The 15,256-nt window shown below is 40.5% G+C and overlaps 1 long non-coding RNA gene across 1 annotated transcript; it reads right to left on the minus strand.

The window, feature by feature from the left end:
• Nucleotides 1–10,425: 10,425 nt before the first annotated feature.
• On the minus strand, nt 10,426–14,859 carry LOC134473995 (uncharacterized). The gene is made up of 3 exons (XR_010044528.1): nt 14,491–14,859; nt 13,313–13,417; nt 10,426–12,161 (listed from the first exon to the last, which is right to left on the minus strand). It is a non-coding gene; the product is annotated as an uncharacterized LOC134473995 (long non-coding RNA).
• Between the last annotated feature and the right edge of the window lie 397 nt (nt 14,860–15,256).

A 15,256-nucleotide genomic window follows, 5' to 3' on the forward strand; every position in this document is an offset into this window, starting at 1 on the left:
AAATCTGTGTCACATTGTTTTCTTCTGATCAGCTTTGTTATGTTTTGTTTTACCCTCTTTAAAATAAAAAAAACCTGAAATGTATTGACTTATCCTTGTCATGTTATTTTCCTATTGTTGGCTCCTCACTTTTTTCCTCTTCCTCTAATTGCTTGCCTTCCCTGGTGGAGTCTTTATGTTGGGGTTCATGGAGCTGTAGTCCTTATTATCTCTTTCTAGAATGTCCTTCAAAACATGTTGGAATTGCAGTTTGATGGTCATACATTTTCTCAGATGTTCTTTGTCATGAAAAGAACTTACTTCTCCATGAATTTTGAAAGATAGTTTTGCGAGGTACATCAATACAGGTTAAAAGTTGTTTTCCTTTAGAACTTGAAGTACTTCACTCCAAACTCTTGAGAGTTGTGCTGAGAAGTCAGTTGTAATTCTGATGGCCTTTGTTTATTTTCTCTAACTGCTTTTAGGATTCTATTCTTGTTTTGAATGTCTGGGATCTTGAGAATGATATGCCTGGCCGTAGATTTTTTTGATCATTGCTAATTGGAGTTCTATATGCCTCGTTTATCTGGTGTCAAATTCTCTTTCTCTACCAGGAAAGTTTTCTGTCATGATGTCTGGAAACATTTTTGTAATATCTCCTACTTGTTCATTGACTTCAATTAATCTCAGCTAGCAGCTGCTGAATTGATTTCTCATGGCCCCTTGCTAGTTTTGAGAACCCTTTCTTTTCCTGGTCACTAACTGCAAGCCTGTCTTCAATACTTGAGATCCTGTCTCCACATTGGCCTAATCTGTTTCAAATATATTCAAAAGAGTTTTATTCTCCTGGATGTCTGCTTGACTCTGCTTTATGGATTCCATTTGTTTCCTATATTGTACTTCCATAATTTTGTTAAGCTTGTCTATTGTTTTTGTCTGTGTCTGCCCTAATGTCACTAAGCATGGTGTGTATTTTGGTAACCTCTGTAGTTATGTGAAAGATTATTTCTGATTTCATTTTTTTCAGAGCTTCATTCAGTTGCTTTGTTGTTACCACTTCAGTGAGACCTGGTGGGGTGCTTTTGGATTGTCCCACCTCATTGCTCCCTTGATTTTCCTTTGGAAAACTGGATATCTGAGGTTGCTTTAGTGTCTTCTCATTTTGGTTTCTCTCTTTTTTTAGTTCAATTCCTGGGGTAATGCTTGTATGCTGCCTATGGTGGGCTGCTTTATTGATAGTATTAGGATCCTTAGGTGATCACTACTTCTCTGAGATATCTTCCAGATATAGCTGGTTTTTGGGTTTTGAGTCTGTTGGAAGATCTGACCTCTTCAGTTTGTTAGAGATAAGTTGTTGCTTGCTTGGCCCAGTCCCTAATTCTTTGACACTGTGCCATCATATTTTCTGTGAACCTTAATTAATCTTAGTCATGGATTATCAAGACCAACATCTATTTAAAATAATTATGTCAATTTTGGCTATAGTAGTACCAATTTTGGCTATAGTGGTATCAAACACAGCCTAGAAAACAATAAACTGAGCTAACCCTTAATTTGCAACTTTTAATCATGTGAACTAGATTTGTGATTATTTAACAAAATGTAAACAAATCAGATAATTATATGCAATATATAAGTCCATAATGTGTCAATTTTTCCCTCAGGGTTAAAATTTAAAATGGGTTAAGGGAAAAATAGAGAAGTGAAAGAAGAGAAAGAGATTAGAAGTAAGGTTGGAGGACAAAGATCATGCCAGTTCTGGGAAACTGGTGCAGAAAACTGAAGGAAAAGAGAGCTGGAAGAGATAAAAGAAAGTAAGTAACAGAACCACACCCATAGAGTTTAGAAACCATTTTCAAACTCATATATAAACAATGAAGGAGAAAGAGAAAAGAAAATACAATAAAACAAACTAAAACAAAAGGAAAGGTAAAAATAAAAGAAATAGTCCAGTTCCAGGATTCTCTCTGATTTCACTAGTAGACAGCCTGTGGAGACAGAGTCCTACATTGTGCCACTCTATCCCAGCAAGCCAGAAGTTGATTTATAGTGGAGCAGTGGGTAATCTCAGCAGGTCTGCCCTGATACCAGACTCATTGGGTTTGCTGCATTTCAAGAAATTTCCGTGGATCTGCACCCAAGTAAAATCAGCCAAGGCAAAATCACAGTCTAATGAATTGGATTCAAATAAGATCAGTTATAGTAAGACAATGTAAATAATACAGGGTTTCAGTTTAAGTTAATAGGAAATTACCATGGTATAACCTGCTATTTTTGGGTCGGATATCTGTGCCCTCAAATCTGATATGAGTGGACAGACCAGGACAAATTAAATTCAAACTAAACAGAGCAATAAGACTACTGTGATTTTTAAATCCAGATACACTATTAACAATGACATCTGACTTTTTTTATATAGTGTATCAAAGCTATCTATACTAAAGATTATAGCTTACCGTCTCTGCCTCATGTCTGCTACTCCACTTTATTGCTATAATTTGTCCACCTTACTCCCTCATTCCACTGTCTGCCCTGTTCATTGAGGTTCACTGTTGCTGGAATCCTGGTATCCCTTCCTCTCTCTCTCTCTGGAATGTCCTTCAGCACTCTCTGTAGGGTTGGGTTGGTGGCCATGAACTCCCCCAGTTCCTCCTTGTCTTGGAAACATCTTATTTCTTCATTAATTTTGAGAGAGAGTTTTTCTGGGTATATCAGTCTTGGTTGCAAATTATTTTCTTTCAGGGCTTGGACTATTTCTCCCCAGGCCCTTCTTGATTTGAGAGTTTGTATTGATAAGCCTGTTGTTATTTTGATAATTTTCCCATTGTAGGTAATCTGCTTCTTTTTCCTGCTTGCTTTTAGTATTCTGTTCTTTTGGTGGATTTCCAGAATCTTGATTATTATATGTCTGGGTGTAGATCTGTTTTGGTTGTAGGTGGCTGGAGTTCTGTATGCCTCATTTATCTGGATATTATTTCTTTTTCCTATACTTGGGACGTTTTTCTTTAATATATCTGTGAATATTCTTTGTATTTCATTTTCAGTTGCTCCTGCTTCCTTGCTCACATGCTTTATTCTTAAGTTATGTATCCTTTTGTCATCTTCTATCCTTTCAATTGTTTCTTTCTGGTTCCTCGTTATTTTTAAGAGGTCTTTTCTTTCACGATCATATATCATAAATCTCTCTTCAAGTTTCAAAAGGCTAATTTTAGTTTCTGTCAAGGCATTTTGCCAGTGTTCAATGGAGTCTTTAGTTTCCTGGTAATCTCTTTGGATCTGTTTCATGTATTCTAGGTTATGTTTAAATTCTTCATCGGAGGTCTCTCTTTCTTTTCTGATTTCCTCCGTTCTTCCATCTGTTTTCTCTTGAGTGGGGCTTATCATTTCTTTAATTAATCTCTTTATATCTTGCCTCACTTGGATCAGAAGTACAGTTTTAAATTCTTCTATGAGGTCATGAAGGCATTTCTTTATTTCGGCTGATGCTGTGTCTAGTATTGGATGGTTACTGTGCTGGTTCTCTTCTGTGTTTACTTCTCCTGGGCTTATTTTCTCACATTCGGCAGCTGGAGATTTTTTTTTTATTTCTATCTCTTGTCATGTTTCTGGTTTCTTTCAGACTGAAGTGTCCTGGGTGTCTCTGGCTCTCTCCATATTGCTTAGGGCCTTTCGAAGCGTACTGACTTGAGTTTTTGCTGCCCTCCCCAATTTGCTGTTATCTGAGATAGGCAGGGATGCAGGGACAGTGCACACTAGCCTCCAGCCTCTGTACCAGTCAATCTGCAAGTTAGGCTGTACCTTGTGGACGTCACAGAATTTTGACAATTTTGTATCTGCTTATTGGGTCCCAACCAGAGGCATGGTTCAGCCCTAGCAGATCCTGCCAATTTTCTCTGCACCAGAAGCGGCTGTGGTACAGGGCTCTGCCCATCCCAGCTGTCCTCTATCAGACCTCTCTGCACCATGAGCGACTATCTGATGTCACCGTGTAGCTACATTTTGTGGGTGGATTTTTTTTTTATTTTGGGTTTTAGCTACATAAAATCTCTCACCTATTTTGGTCCAAATTCTGATATTGAAGGCACTGGATTTGGGAAAGGAAGGGTGGAATGTAGATAGAGTAATCTAAAAAACCTGCTTAGGTGGCATCTTACTGTCTGTATCATTTAATAGTTTCATAATCAACAGGTTAAATTCTTTCTCTTCTGTAGATTATGTTCTTGTCTTATTGTTATCCTTGAGATCCAGTGGATTGCCAGTACCTGATTCTGGATCGTGGTCATTGTGCCAAGAAGATTGTTCACTTCATCCATGTTGAGTGCCAAATATAGAGAGCTCTTCCTGGTCCTTGTCTTGGTCCAGGAAGTTTATATTTGTAAATCCTTGGAAATTGGAATTCCAATAAGTTAATTCTAATCTACCAATTAATGGAGAGAATAAAGACACCAAAACATAGTTAGGGGGAGCCAAGGGATTCTAAATCTGGCCAGAATGAAGGTTCATCAGAACAAAGGCCTTGACCCAACCTGGATTTTATCAATTCCTGAAGAAAGGAGTGGCTTGAGGATGAGTGACTGTAAGAATGGTGGGAGATATGTGAGTGTTGTGAGCTGGGCTGGGCAGGAGGCCTGGAATTACCTCTCAACATACCAAGAGAAAGATATGCAGAAAGACCAATCTGCATAACACAATCGAGGTAGTGTCTAATGTTTTGGGGTCTGAGCTTTAGTTTTGATGTGTAAACATTTTTACCCTGGGAAGTCATAGTCTCTTATATCAAGGCTTGATTTTATCACAAAGCTTATCTCAAGGAGCCGTAGCTGTTCATCCCACCTGGCTCAGCTATGCTTTTTGAGAATCACAGGTGGAGAAACAGTGACTGTCACCTAGCTTCAAAGAGTATATATACATCAGCATCTCAGCCAGCCCTATTTACATTGCTTAGAGCCAATTGAAGGGATAAAAAAAATGGCCCAGCCAGCTCTGTACATATCAGTGTGTGGAGACAGGACTAGGTTTAGTCAAATGGAGGTAACTGCTCTGTCTTCAAGGAGAGCCATCCAGGTGGATGGAGTTTAAACAGAGAAGGGCTAGTATTAGGAAAGACCATTCATTCAGCACTTTCTCCTAGTAAACCCTACAGTTCTCAACCAATCTTTCCTCCAAAGTAACCCCTCCAGTCATCTAGGTTTTAGCTATATGGCTTTTAGGTCAACAATCACCAGATTTTCCTGTTTCCAAAGCCTCAGACTAGACATCCCCAGGTGTTCAACATGTCCAGGCTTCACTCACTTTCCTCACAGGCTTTCAGCCTCCTGTGTTCTAGACTCCCTCCTCCATCATCATCCAAACCATCCAGCTGACCAAGCAACAAGGCCCCCAGTGCCTCCACCTCTCCCTCCGTTCCTGCCCGTAGTACCACTTTTAACAATTTTACCTCTGAAACACTTGGCTGCTCAGCCCCTTTCTCTATGCTTTTAATCACTGTTTCAGTTTTGGCCCTCTCCTTTCTCTCCTAATTACTAATCTATGATGTGATATTGTTTTTTCTGATTTTTTAACAGAAAATTTTGCTATAGGGAGGGGTATATAGCTCAGCAGCACAGTGTTTGCTGGCAAGCACAAGGTCATAAGTTTGATCTCTGATACAAAAAAAATTTTAATTTTTTCTACATACCCAGCACATTGAAAAGAGAGGGAAACATCACAGAGCACATAAACATTCTGATTAAGTGGACCTCTTGTACTCCAAAAACAAGCCTCCCAAAATGGTGTGCAAAAATGGAGCAAGACATGTTTTTTTTTTTTTTAAAGAAAAAGCAGTGCTGTTTTACCTTTTACCTGGCACCAGGAACACAGTGTAGTTGGAGTTGGCAGAGCTGTGTAACTCACTTAAAACTTTCCACAGACTTTTGTAGAAAGTCCAATTTACAAAGTAAGGGGTTTATAGGTATGGATCAGGAAATGAGGAAATCCTTGATCTGCGAAGGAATGAGGAAGACCTTTAGTTTCCCTTTGCAGAAGACAGAGAGGTCTCATAGGAATTTACAATCTTTTGTCAACTAATTTTAGCACTTAATTTTAGATAACATCTGTCCTTTGCAGAGAGAGCAATAGTTAATGTATCAATCAGGTCACCCAGGAAGATGGCACATACAGAACAGTATGATGGTGCTACAGCTGTTAACAATATGGTTGGTGCCCCAATTGTAGAAAATAGTTGCATTTGCAAAGGTAATTAACAAGTAATTTGGTCATATAACTTGGGCATTGGCAAACATAACACAAACATAACGAAGCTCTTTTTGTTAGTGTGTAACAGACCTTGGGAAATGATTTTTGTTTTTGTGGAGGCTGAGTCTAGCTCTTTAGCCCAGGTTGGCCTAAAATTCAAGATTGTTTTGCCTCAGCCTCCCAAGGGATAGGATTACAGGCATGTATCACCATGCACAGATAAACCAATTTTTAGTACTGGCATAACTATCGAATGAGCCATCAGAATTTTTAAATCATTCCTCTACTATTGAAAGTTTCATTTGCTCTACACTGGCCTATGAGAATCTTGATGAGCTCATTATGTTCGTAGTGAATGCACCCTCCATATAGCAAATCATGATGTTTAAGCAATATTTAATCTCATGTGTCTGATTTACTTAACATTATGATTTCAAGGTGCCCCTGTTTTCCTGTAAATGACTCTAGTTTACCCTTCTTTGTGGCAGAACAATGCTCCATTGTGTATAAATACATTTCTTTATCTATTTATCTGTGCATCACTATAATATGATGTCTTTAACTCTTTTGAGATAATATCTAGCCAAGGAATAACTGGTCAAATGGAATTTCTAATTTCAGTTTTTCAGTTCTAATTTCAGAATTTCTAATTTCAGAGTCTCCATGCTCATTTCCATAGTAGTTGTAAAGCAAAAAAAGCACACTTGCTCCTGGATAGGAGCCCCCTGTCCTCTGTCATCCCTCTTCCTGGCCTTCAGTAAGCCTTTTGTTTTGTGTTAAATTTCTGTTTTTCTTCTGGAAAGATGTCACCTCTTGACCCTGTCTCCACTGTAAGCAAAGAAGATAGACTTCAGTGGTTTTTTGTTTGTTTGTTTGTTGTTTGTCTTGCCAATCATGTACCTCTAACTTGTCTTAGTTATGCAAAGAAGGTGGAATTCAGTGGAACTTTCTGTCCAATCAACTAATGGCAAAAGCTCTGTTCTTGTACTTCCTATGTTGTAAATCTGATAAACCTCCTGCTCCCTGAGAGTTGAGGGCTGGGCTCTTTGTTGAAGGATCCCAGCCAAGCCTGCCGGAGTGAATAAAGCTAAACACCCCCCTTGAATACACTGGGTGCTGCTCGGTTTGTTGGTCTCCTCTGCTGCGACACTTACTGGGAACTGTAGACGCCTTCTAGAAGCTGTAAACACCTTCTTTGAGCTATAAATACTTTTTTTAAGAAGCAGGAACACTCCTACAACAGTTGTACTGGTTTATACTTCCACCAACAATAAAGAAGAGGTTTTTGTCCCCCGGCAACCTCTATAACATTTGAACTGTTTGATTTCTTGGTGACAGCTATTCATCCTGGAATGAAATGAAATCTCAGTGTTTTAATTTGTATTTCTTGAATTCCAATGATGCCAAACATCCTTTTCATGTATTTATTGGCCGTTTGTACTTCTTCATCTAAAAAGGGTCTATTCATCTTCAGATGCTCATTTTATGATCAAGTCTTTCAATTCAAGGGGTCTAATTATTTTGGTTCTTTATATGTTCTAAATGTAAGTCCTTTGTCTGAGGGGTAGCTGGCAAGAATATTTCCTCATTTTGTAGTTTGTCTCTTCACTCTGTTGGTGATTTCCTTTGATGTGCAGATGGCTACAATTTGATGTTGTTGCAGCTGAGTTAGTTAGAAATATTATAGGCAGTGAGACAGGACTAGGTCCCCAATGGAGCCAGGGCAGGAGCCCAGATACCTTGCAGCTGTGGGGGAGACTGATGCCTCCTGCTGTGGGCCAGGCCTCAATAAAAAAGACCAAACAAATGCACCCATATCTTGAGGATTGACACCCTAAATAGTTCCCATCCCCCTAAGGGAAGAGTCACTGCTCCTTAGGAATTCCTGCTTTCTATATGACTGGCTTCTCCATTTGTCCCTAATGTAATCAATGTTATCTGATCTATTGATCTTATTGACTAACTATAGGTATGTCCCACCTCATGCCCGTGAGCTCCCAGTCTTCCCCCACCTTAAACCCATGGTTTTACTCTATTAAATTCCCTGGAAAAGACAGCGTCCTTGGCAATCTGCTCAAGACCTCTTCTGTTTCTCTTCAGACAGAAGTTTTCTTTCTCTCAATAAGTATATTCTGCTCTTAACCTCCATTGTTCCTAAGATTCATTCCTCGATTTTAGAGAACACGAGCTCATACTGGACATAGTGATAGAATTTTTGGCGTGGAAGAGAACCATCTGATAGAATTTTTGGCATGGCTAACAAGATAAGAAGTATAAAATAAAAGTGGCCTTTATTTTAAGAATATGGAGAGAGACTCCTTGACTCTCTGGGCTCTGGCATTCTCTCTGCCAGACACCTGGTGTGGGGCATACTTGTAGCTTAGGTTTGGGGTGGTGCCTAAGGGGCATTAGTGATGCACAAGTAGCCCATTGGTAGTCATTTGGTGCCACAGGTAAATTGCCTAGGGGCGGGAAAGGTGACTTCAAGATAGAGCCCCCTTGATTCCACCTCCCAGCCTCCTCCTGGCTACAGTGTCCCATCTGGGGCAAAATCCTTTCATTTCTGTCTTTTGAATATTAGGGAAAAGGGTGAAGATTTTCTTTTTTTTATTGCTTCCTGCTGAAAGGGGGGGCTGTACTGTGGTTTAGGAGTGTCAACGGGATGACATTTGATGCCCATGTAGAAGCTGGGGCCAGGTGTTTTAACCAGGACAACTTTATCACTGGTGAATGCCCATTCATTAGACTGGAAAAACAAAGGAACAAGGTGTTATGAGGAGGCAGGCCACTATCATATTTAAGGACTCAGGTGAGGTAAAAGGAAAGATGCCTTTGATTTTGAAATGTCATTTTATCAGGACCATGTTGAGGTAGAATTATTTTTGAAATGTCATTTTATCAGGACCACATTGAGGTAGAATTATTGCCACTGTAAGGTAGAATTCTAAAAAATAAGTGTGGGGTTATGAGAGGTGATTATTTCTCCATCTGAAAGGGTAAAAGTTAAAGAGGGTAAGTAGGTAAGGCTTGTTTCTGGTATCCATGATGTGGGAGTCTTTAGGAAAGACTGTTGAGAGTCCTGCTGTAAAAAGGATAAAAAATTAGGAACCAAATTGGGTAACAAAACATGACAGCCTGACAGTTGTGGCTGTGAGGCCTTGGTGAGGTGGAAATGAGTGGGCAAAAGGATGGTTAGATCTAGGGCTGGAAGGGCACCACTTAGCCTGAGTGATGTGAAACCAGGATGGCAGTCTAGCAACTTTGACCACTGTTGAGGTTGCCAAGAAGACCAGGTATGGGCCACTCTAACTTGGTTGTAGTCCTTGGGGTGATATGCTGTAACAGGATGTTAGTAAGTTTTATCAGCAGTCTCCCTGGTTGTGGGAAAGGCTTTTATGTATCCTGAAAAAGTATAAACAAAGGTGAGAAGATAAAATTTATCTGTCAGTCTTGACCAGGGTCGTATCTGAGAAACTGGTGAATAGGAAAGGAAAGGGGTGTTATATATCACTGAGGAGAGGTTTACTAGCGATAACAAGGTGTAAGCTGTTGGGACCTCAGAGTGTCTGGGTCAGTCTGCATAAACACAAGCAGTCTGGAACCTGTTCAAAATAGGCCCTGTCTGTAAAGGCTGCATGGGTTGCCCATCAATACCCTCTATAGAGACTGAGGACTTAATATAGCAGCCTGAAAGCTCAGGAAGAACGCTATACTGGCCTCTATGTCCACAAGAATAGAGAATGTCGTACCTGAGACTTTTAGTGGCACTTGGGACTCTGAGAAGGACACCTTAATGGGGACTGTGGGCCTCAAGCCCTGTCAGTCTTCAGCAGCAAGTCCAAGCATATCTGTCAGCAATGCATCTGGCAGTGTTGGCATTTCCTATGAGGGCTAGAAGTTAGGATGGCTTGCCCACTCTCTGGTGATTAGGACAGTCCAGTAGCCCTGGGGTAAGGTCTCAAAGGAATGCCAGGATGGGGCATTCTCTTGCCCAATGTCCTTCTGCTACATTCAAGGCATGGTCCATAGGGGGGCTTAGGCAGCTCCACCTTGTGTTGGTTTACCTGTCTCAGAACTCCAAATGTCACTGCTAAAAGATCAGATTGTTACCTCTGTTGTTGAAAACATGAAAAGCCATATTAAGAAGGTCTCCCTGGGGGCTTTGAGGGCCAAGTTTAGCCTTTTGTTTTCGGATCTGGTCCACCATAGAAGGTATCTGTAGAATTAATTAAGTATGCAGGAATCAAATAATACAATCAACAGGGTATTTATGATTATAACTTTATATAAGTATCTCTTTATGCTGTTAAAATGTCTAATGCCATCTGATTTTTGGAGGATGGCTTTATTAATTTTACCTTTTTATTTAGGAGAAATCAGCTACAGTGTCATTTAACACCAGTTGAGTACAGTTTATTATGGCTCAGGGGAGGGCGGAGCTAAGGCAGGCAGACAGGCTGGGAAAGGCTTAAGCCTGGCCTCTGCCTCAGTGTTGGTCTTGGTTGTTAAACTTCTAGAAGATTGATAACAGTATAGTACAATATAGGCAGTAAGATTAACATAGAACATTAAATGGCTATCAACGATGAGTGTTTTAACATTTGAATGCCGAAGAAATTTGTGAAACATTTCTAAGTGTGTGTCTGGATCAGAAAGAAAACATTTGTCATCATACATTACATAAATTTTTGTTTGAAAATTATTATTTGACTGGTTTACTCATGTTGGTCTGATTTGTATCTCTTGGCTGGAACACAAGAAAAAGGCAGCAGAAACAATCCAAATTTTATATTTGAAAGCATGAATATACCATCAGATCAGCAACAATGAATTGTCTGTCTGCTGCAACCTGTTTGGTGCTCAGAGCCATGCTGGCACTCTGAGGTGGGGGCTGGGATTGCTCCAGAGACACACAGAGCAGGGCATCAGAGTGCACAGGGAAGGGGTGAAACACGGAGGGTGGGCAGAGTGCACAGGGCAGGCAGAGCACCCAGGGTGGGGGGCGGTGAATGCAGAGTAGGCAGGGGCACAGGGCAGGCAGGGTGCGGAGCTGGGGTGCTGCATGAGGGCCCAGAGCAGCCTATGTGTACCTCCCCCAACACTGTCTGGGTGCACCTCCCCCACCCTGGTGGGACAGGTGGGGTGATGGGGTGGGACTGAGAAATGGGTGAAGTGGGTGGAAGTGGGGAGGAAAGGAGGATGCTGAGAAAGCTTTGAAAGGCTGTAAAGAAAGATGCTATGTTATCTCCTAAGTGTGTGTGTGGGGGAGATCCTGGAGGAGCAGAGAGGGAAAAGGATACAGTCTCAAAATAAAGGCCCAGAGATGGAGAGTTTTTGTAAACTTGTGGTCAGTGTGATAAACTATAAATAGGTATGGTTTTGGGGGGGGACAGGAAGTGGTCCCCAAGATAAGAAAATCTGGTGTGGGGCCCGGCCCATGGAGTCACAGTCAGGTGAGGCAACGGACCGTGGTCTAACCAGGTCAGGTCATCACCTTAACCTTTTAGATCGAAAGGTAATCAGTAATTGTTCCAAAGCTCGTGTTTCTCAGTCCTCACCAAAGGCACAAGTGGAGTTCCCGTGGATTACAGTAATGGCTCTGCCCGTGAGAGCCTAAAGGCTCTAAGAGACATGAGAGATTACAGTAAAAGCTCTGCCTTAGGGCTGTGTAAGGACATGAGAGTGCCACTCGAGTCCAGAGAATGGGAAGAAAACCCATGTGGGGCCTGGCCCAGCATCCAGTAATCTCCGGAGGTTGCTCACCTGTGGTAAATGAATTAGACTGGTGTTGTTTGCAAACCAGCAGTGACAAGTTTAGCAGCTCCCGCGTGTTGAGAAGTGAGGAATTAATACAGTATGCAGTCTGGTCCTGAATGGCAAGGGACTCACCAGCAGTCTCTCGTCTGCCGTTCCAGTCAGGGAACCATCTGATAGAATTTTTGGCATGACTAAAAAGATAAGAAGTATGAAATACAAGCGGTCTTTATTTTAAGAATGTGGGGAGAGACCCCCTGACCCTCTGGGGTCTGGCATTCTCTCAACCAGACACGTGGTGTCAGGGCATAAATGTAGCTTAGGTTTGGGGTGGTGCCTAAGAGGCATTAGTGATGCACAGGTAGCCCATTAGTATTCATTTGGCACCACAGGTAAATTGCCTAGGGGCAGGAAAGGTGACCTAAGATAGAGCTCCTTGGTTCCACCTCCCAGTTTCCCACTGGCTATAGTGTCCCATGTGGGGCAAAATCTTTTCACACAGTAGGTGGGAAGTTTCATTCCCCTATGTCATTTGGAGGTCTTCCACCAAGATCACTGGACAGAGGTGAGAGTTTGCTTTTGCTTCATAGACTCTGGACTGGGACTCATTTAGGTAACAAATTTTTATGCTTCAAATTTTGCCTTGTCTTTGTCAGTTGTTTATATAACTACTTGTGATAATTGCTTACTATTTGCCCATTGTTTGTCTCATATAGTTTTTGTCTCATATAATTGCTTTGTCTCATATAGTTTTATTAAATAATATAAATCTAAGTTAAGACATGGGAAATATAAATATATAATGTTATGATATTTCTTTAATTATATATTATTATTTTATTCTTGCACAAGTTAAATTTAAATTGGTTGCTAAAGTTACTGACTCCTTTCTTGATTGTATTTAGATAATAGCACTAGAAAAAAATAGTAAAACACCTCTGATAGGCTCTAATGTAAACTTCTGTAAAGTTGTTCTCTTAAATGGAAATCTAGCTCAGACTTAGAAAATATACTTGCCTACAATAAACACTGGGACTCCTTCCACCATTTAAGCAGCACTATGCTGGTGGCGGGTCTTCAAGACTTCCAGGACGGTTTCACTGAGACAGACTGGCTCTGATCCTCCCCTATACTCTAGAGGAAATGTCAGGCCTGTTCTGCTTCAGTTTCCTTCCTTTGACTTTATCTCTACTCATTTCCCACTTTGTACTTTCCTTATAAAGGGAGGTAAAGTCAGAAAGAACTCTAGACTATTCAAACCTTTTCCTTCTTAGTTAAGCTCATAGAAAATGAGCGTTTGCTAATGCCAAAGACAGGGAAGTCACCTTGCATAAAGGATACATACCCAGTCAGATGAGACATTGATCGGAACTGTGCCCATCCAGGAGAACACACATAAGAACCATGTCCTGACACAGTGTTGTGGGCAAATCTCCTTTGGAGATTAAACCTGAGACACAGTGGGAAAAAACAGCATCCTGTGACAGTGAAAGAGGCTATCCTCAAAAGCAGCACACATGGAACCTAAACACACTTAGAACAAGGAGGCGCTCCAATCTCTCAAGTTGTGGACTTTAAAAACCTTTATTGTAAATTCATAGAGCAGTAGGTAATGATCTTGCTAAGGCTTTTAACTATCCCTTATAGAATTTTGACAAACAGTGGTCAAAATTAATGCCAACTAATTAATTGCTCTTATAGCAGCTGCCACCCTCAAAAGCAGAGGACAGGTTCCCCAGCATCTGTTTGGTGAATCCCCAAGGAACAAGTGGCTAATGGAGTCAACCGAATGTTGACCAGACAGATGGCTGGATTCCTTTCTGGAGACTGATCTTTGGTTATCTGAGCCAATACAAACTGAGGGTTCCTGGCCAGAGCAACTCTTGGTGACACCCAAAAGCTCCTCGGTGAATATTTGTTCATGACCACTGAAAATCTCCACTTTTCTATCATCTTTATTTCTAAACTTTTCAGTGGAGTTTCAGATCACTTAGACTACCTTCCCCCACCTTCAGTGATTAGACTGAGTCAGTTTACAACAGTTGTTCACACTTCATAGCAGATAGTAAAAAAATTTACATCTGTGCCTTACATATGTTAATTAAGAGTTTATAGGCTTTTCTGTGTGCCTAGAAAATTGATGTGCCCTTTTAGGGTCTGGGGATTTAGCTCAGCGGCATAAGCACCTGCCTTGCAAGCAGGTGGTTGTGAGTTTGATCCCTGGTACTGATAAAAATGAAAAAGACAAAAAAAAAAAAAAAAAAAAAGAAAGAAAGAAAATCGATGTGCCTTTTTCTAACATAAAATGGAATTAATTGCTAGATGATAATTTGTAAATTTAACCTGTGAGCTTCAAAAATATAGAAACTTAAATAAAGAATAGCCTTATCCTGTTACTAGGAAAGGTTACCTAGGTAATTAAGTGGGAGACAAATGCTTAGAGACTCCTCTGCCCCTTGCATGGGCAGATCTCCTCCAGTCAACTGTTCTATTTAGAGAAAAAAAATCCTACTTCCAACTCACCTTTTAATGTATGTTCTCTTCCAATAAGCAAAGTAGTTTATTACGGAGTTATACTTCCTTTTTAAAGCATTCCTTACGGCAATAAAGTTCATGAGCTATCTGGGAAGATAGGATAGGCTGAGGGTGGATAGGCTGGCCAAATCTATCTTCCGTTGTCTCCAGAAGGCATCCACTGGCTCGGAGCAATGTCAACCTAGGGACACCTAGAGAATATTTAGCAAATAAAAATAAAAAGGGACTCCTTGTTTTATCTTCTTTATTTGCATAATTAGATAGCTCAGTATCATTCATAGCTCAGTGAAAGTTCCTGAGTTCAATGCCCAGGTACAAAAAGGTTTCAGACTTATGCCTTGCTTTTACATTACAGACATGGGCAACACAGTACCAAAGCCCCTTACTCCTCTGGAATGCATTCTTCATCACTGGAAGATGTTTGACCCTTCCATGTTGAAAAAGAGGCAAATTGGTATTTCTCTGCAGGAGTGCATGGCCTACCTATATCCTAGAGCCAAAGTGGGATACAGAGGGAAGTATTAATTATGATGTTCTTTCACAACTAAAATCATATTGTAAGAAAAAAAATGATTAGAACTACAGTATGTTGAAATTTTGTTTGCATTAAAAGATAATTCTTATCTATGTTCCAGGTATAATTATAATCCTTATGAGATCACTCCCATTCATAGGTTTCTTTCTCTCCATGACTTAAAGCAAATTAAGCTAAAACTAGGAAAATTTTCAGATGACCCTGATAAGTATGTTGATG

Source organism: Cavia porcellus, unplaced genomic scaffold (assembly GCF_034190915.1).
Source record: "Cavia porcellus strain 051 isolate PalLab524CR breed Dunkin Hartley unplaced genomic scaffold, mCavPor4.1 scaffold_1, whole genome shotgun sequence".
NCBI classification, from domain to species: Eukaryota; Metazoa; Chordata; class Mammalia; order Rodentia; family Caviidae; genus Cavia; species Cavia porcellus.